Consider the following 6,000-nt stretch of genomic DNA (forward strand, 5'->3'; position numbering starts at 1 on the left):
AGCCAGAATAGAATTTGACACAAGCAAAGATGGGGCCAGGCTACAGAAGCAAATTACAATCTGAAATCAGACTGTGGACTATCTTGAACGACCCACTTGAGAAGAGTGGATTCAAACTCCATTATCTACTGCTTCACTGAATCACGTGAACTAGGCTTTCACTTTCAAGTCCTATCCAAGCAGAAGGCAGTGATCTTCTCTTCTATTGCCAACACTAGCCTTTCCATTATGCTGGATTGTTCCGATTTTTGAGTTTAGAAATAACAATAAGATTCCAAGTGCCCAAGATAGTGTTTGTAACATTATTACTCCTGAATAGCCACAAAAATGTCTCTAAGATTACTTCCCTGGGATGACTATCAATTTCTATACATTGCTTAATGGTTTAGTGTGAATGGTTTTCAAAATTCATCTTTTAAAAAGGAATCCTTTGAAGCCATGGTAAAATACGTAAGATTTAAACGGAAATAACTGTGAAATGTTTCTTCTGTTTGAAAGAATTTTTCAGACTCCTTGGTATTTAATATACCCATGCTGAGAAGTAAGGATGGCATTTCATTGACAAGCTATCACTAATCTTGTGGGTAAGAGGTATTATCATGTGCACATGAGGAACACAACTTGTCAGTGGTATAATTCTGATTTTAAAGGTTTTCCTATAATTATGGTATTGGGTATTTTGAAATAAATTACAACAATTAAAGAAAAAATGTTCTACCTAAATTGTTTTTAAAATCGAGACTATAGAAATAATCATAATTAATGTTATTTCCTAAATCACTGAAAATTATGACAACCATGTAATTGTTAGTCACAATGATACATATTCTGAGAGTTTCCTTTAACAATGTTATCAATTAATATAAATAATCTGCTAATGAAGTGATATATACTTATATTCATTACTACTTACTACATTATGAGTATCATATATGTCCTTGTTTTATAATACACTAGACGTAGATGTATTGAAACGTAAGAAATCCTCAAGAATAAGGAATATTTACTAAATGGTACTGTCTTTAATAAATATCTAAAATAGTCTATAAAAACTGGATATATTTCTGTAGAAAATCAATGAAGCTTTACCCATCCACTAATTTGGCGTTTTGTTTTTGAAAGAGCAATTGAATAGAAGATTACTTAAAGGCTTATTTTGTGCCCTGATTCCTGTAAATATGAATATGAAAGCAGTGGGTGATATATGTGAGCAGATTTAACTTCACTAATTTATTCAGATTAATCAGCGTTGATTATCAACAAAGAATCTTAATAACAGGAGAAAATATATGGGTAATTGCCAGGCATTGTCTTGTTAGAATAAATAGTAGTTTATAACACAAAGTGACTTATCAAAAGAAAATTAGAAAACATGCAACATACCCAGGAGATACAAGTTATCAGCAACATCTCTTGAATGGTTTTACCCTAGATTTCCTTAAATCATGGTGTCTGTAACAGAGAAAATGCTATTACTGCTACTTTTCCATGGTCATAATCTATTTTCTAATTTTATTTGTCGTGATCTGGGGATTTATACTCCATCTCTTATTTTAATGTCTTAATCCATTTATTCTTCCTAATGCCAAAGTGGTAGCCCAGTTTGACATAGATCCTTTTACTACTTTCCCTTCTAATGCCTCAACTTCTACTTTATTTCTTTGAAAACAAAATATGAAGGAAAAAAAAGTTGCCTTCTGTGTCCTGCTACATCATCAACTACCACAATCTTGCAGGTTTATTTACTGGTCTTCAAAAACATATGAGCCAGGGGTGCCTGGGTGGCTCAGTCGGTTAAGCGACCTACCCTACCGACTCTTGGTTTCCACTCAGGTCCTAATCTCAGGGTCAGCATTGAGCCCCACCTCAGGCTCCTCCCTCAGCCTGGAGTCAGCTTTAGATTCTCTCCCTTTCTCTTTCCTTCCCCCTCTGTCCCTCTCCTTGCCCCTCTCCTGGTTTGCATGTGAGCGTGCTCTCTCTCTTTCTCTCAAAATAAATAAATAAAATCTTAAAAAAAAAAAAGAGCCAGAGTCTTCAATTAGCATAAGGGGAAGCAGCTTTTTGTTGCAGGTATTTCTATTTATCTCATCACAAAACCCTCTTGATACCTCCTTTGTTGTAAAAATCCCATGATTTTTTTTCAGTTTTTTCCCCAACTCATTTAAAATTCCCAATGATATCTAGCTTATCTTTCTGAGTTTCTTACCATATGTTCTCAGTCACTCATTCAAGTCTGCATCTGCTCATTATCTAGTATACCATGTCCTCGATATCAACTCTAAAACAACTGGAGTTTAGTGTTAAGTATTTGTATGTTGCAATAATGAATCAACTTCTGCTTCAAATTATTATGTTTTTTTTTCCTTAGAGAGAATTACAGCAGTACACTTAGTATACTAGTGAGTTATATTAGGACATACTTGGTATATTAGTGAATTTTGACATAGTATTTCAACCTGGGAAGTTCAGCTATAGGGATATTCATTACTGTTACCCTTCTCTGAACTTTATACTATTGTATCATTCATTATCTCTACGTGAAATGTAATGAATAGTATATAAGTATATTTTTCCTGATCTCTCTTAGGTTCCTGTCAACCAAAATATTTTTAAAAATTGAAAAATGTTTGAATATGTACTTTGGAAGTAGGGCATGCTTACAGACTTTGCTCTCAATATTTTTTCATAAAATGGTAATTTGATGTGAAAGCAAACAATTGAGCATGAGTGCTAAGTATTTAAGAAAAAAAAAGTGCTGAATATTTCATATATTTTAGTTACATACATAGGCAAATTGTATTTTAGGCACCAGTACAAATTTCCAGAAAAAAATTTATTAAAGGATATCATAATAGAAGATAGATTTTTAGATATAATAGTTTGTCTGTCATTTTCACAGGTGTCTGCTAACACTTTTAGTGGTACACAAAACCTTAATACATATTTGTTGAATGAATGAATGAAAGTGTCTTAGGGTAATTCTGGCTTTGTCTGGAGTCTGGTGATCTTTAAGGTCCTGCATCTGGTGATACGCAAATTGTCCACTTTAAACTAGTGACATACATATTGGGCAACCCAGACATGTGGGAATATGAACTTCTACAGAAGGTTTGGGACTAGGGAGAGGCAAGCAAGGTCAAATCAAATTAATGCAAAAACATCGAAAATGAAAAAAAATCAGAATGTTAAGTGATGGCTGTTCCCATTACTTTGAGGATCAGATGAAATGCTGGTCTATGTGTTCCAGAGAACAATCCAGAAGTGCAGAGAGTGGTAACATCCAATGGGTCTCAATTTAACCAGTAAAAGACAAGAGATAGGAAGAAGGAAGCAAACAAACTCTCAGTTCTTTCTTTTTCTGACATGACTCTTCCAAGGTGTAGTGTTTCTCTGTGGCTGCCCTGAAAGACATCCCATGCGCTGAGTAACCAGCTGTGTCATCTTGTGAAGCTGTGATCAGCTCAGAACAATGGCCTAATATTTTCCTTCCCTCCTTTCCTGTCCTACTTCCTCTTTGACACACTCTTTCTGCCCTGAAATCTCACCTTTCTATAAAGTATAGCACATAACAGATTCTGCTTTGTAGGGAACTCCACCAGCTAAGACTACAGGTGAGTACAACATCGTCCCTGCCCTCAGCGGTTTAACAGCCAAGTGAAATCTACCACAGATAAATTCAATGTGGTGCAATAAGTGCTCTGTGAGCCCTCATGAAGAAGAACTAGGCACTAGGTGAGATGAGTGAGTTTTGAAGAATGAAGAAGAGTTTACAGACAAAGAACCAGGAGGTTAAGTATATTGCAAGCAGAGAAATAGAGTAAACAAAAGCAGAAGAGTTGGCATGGAACAGCACCTAGAAGAGCTTATTATATTCTCATGCATTACAAGGTGCTTGATTAAAATATCTTTCTAGAGGCCTCATTCTCATTAGCTCTAAAACAAGGATTAGAAGATGTCTACTCCATAGCATTACTAATTGGTTAAATAAAGGAATACATGAAAAAGCCCTTAGAAAAGTGGCAAATACCAAGACTTCTCTCCCAGCTTCTGTACGTGGCTGATACACTTTTAAAATCTTATTTTCAAAGAAATACACTGAGATTGCCACTCCATCGAGTCTTTTCCATCTTTGGACAAATTGTATTGCATGTTAATAATTTGAGCCATTTTAATATGCATTTCCATTTAAAACTGACTAGTAAACATCTGTTGAACCGCCTAGAAAATGGATTCTGAAAATGAACTAGCGACTTAATTTAATAATGTGCAGGAAGTCATCTATCAAACCTCAAACTTGACATAAATAAATTTTTTGACATTTGTGTTTTTCCACTTTTATTTTTTTATTAAGAATCTATACTTGTGCTTTATGGAACACTGAGCAAAAATTACTAATGCTGCAACTCTGTGCTGTTTTCTCTTCTTTCAATAATCATTTTCTGAAATTATTTTTACCATGTACCTTTTTTTTGTTTGCTTTGAAGGAGACAGAAGTGCCAAAAAAGTGGGGTTTTTTTTAACCTATAATTTTTCTGGTTAAAAATATCTTTAATAAATTAATGTATGTACCTATTCATTTCTACTAAAGTGCAGAACATCAGCACACCTTGTAAAGAGGAGAGGCTTTATGTTGGCTAAACAACTTTTGTGTTTTTATTACTTCATTCAATAAATATTAATTGTTAGGTTCAGTAAGAGATTGTTGGGGGTTTTTTTAGTATACATTCCCTTACATCAATTAAGTTCTTATGATTTGAAATATGGAAACCTGTTTAGGGAATTTAAATAAAAAGCAAGATGTGACAAAAATGAATGTTACAAATAATTATGCTTCAAGAGTTTAGAATAAGATACAGCTATAGACTGAAGCCCAGGAAGATGATACATGAAATAAGAGTAACATAAACACAGTTGAAAAGATATTCTAGCTGCAAGTTGTAAATCCACATAATCTGTCACATGATTATTATCTGAAGTGGAAAAAGTTCCTGAAACAATAATGGGCTGATATTGTTTTATGTATGTTCATGGCTTAATCTCAAACACACTGGAAATACGTATAAGTGAACTGGTAAAAGTATTAAGCACTTGCTTAAAAAAAAATATTTGAATATTCTACAGTCTGTATATATTCTACTCCCAGGTATTTGACATTATAGGAAACCAAATAGACACTTATAAGAGGTGGTAGGAGAGAAACTAATTCCATAACATGTCTTGTAGGTTTGAATTTATCTTTCTCCTCTTTTTTCCCTAAGCCTTTTGAATATTTTTTTCATCACATTATTATAAGGAACACAGGAAAAATAAATAATCTGCAATAACATAAATTCATAGATCTTTTAGGCAAACTCTAAGTAATCTATACTTAGTTTCTCCATGCGTGAAGAAACAGCAATAAATCTTGCAGATGTTTTTTCTAATATCCCTATCTATACCAGTAATTACAAGCAATATCTCAAAGACACAGTTGCCATGTTTCCTCCCATGTTGTAATATCAGGCTTCTGTAATCATAGCTTAGTAAGTTAGGAAAGAATTCAAATAGGATTTTGATTCCAACAAAAATTAAGTTCTGAATATTCCACTGTTGGTTTGCAGATTGGCCCCTGTACACAGAACATGAGGCGAGACCAGAAAGAGGCAGCCACTCCAGATTGGCAGGTGGCGGGTTTAAGCCGCAAGGAACTTACTTACAGGCTAGTCTCAGCAGCCGCAAGAGGACTTCTGCATCCACACGCCAGAAACGGAGAAGTTTATATAGAGGCCTTACCTGGGTTAAGTCAGGGGTACCGTCCAGATGGCCTCAGCTCTCTCACGGCTCTGTCCCGGAAAATGGCTCTGGCCCTGGGAACGCGGGCAGAACGGGCGTTCCAAGGACGCGATGGGGGAGGAGCTCCCATTCCCCACAGCCAGTTTATGGGTCAGCAGCGGTCATGTCCTCTCAATGACCCCCTCCAATACTCCACCCCTAGGGACCAGTTCTTACAATCTTACACAC

The sequence above is a fragment of the Halichoerus grypus genome, chromosome 1, assembly GCF_964656455.1.
Source record: "Halichoerus grypus chromosome 1, mHalGry1.hap1.1, whole genome shotgun sequence".
Classification (NCBI taxonomy): Eukaryota; Metazoa; Chordata; class Mammalia; order Carnivora; family Phocidae; genus Halichoerus; species Halichoerus grypus.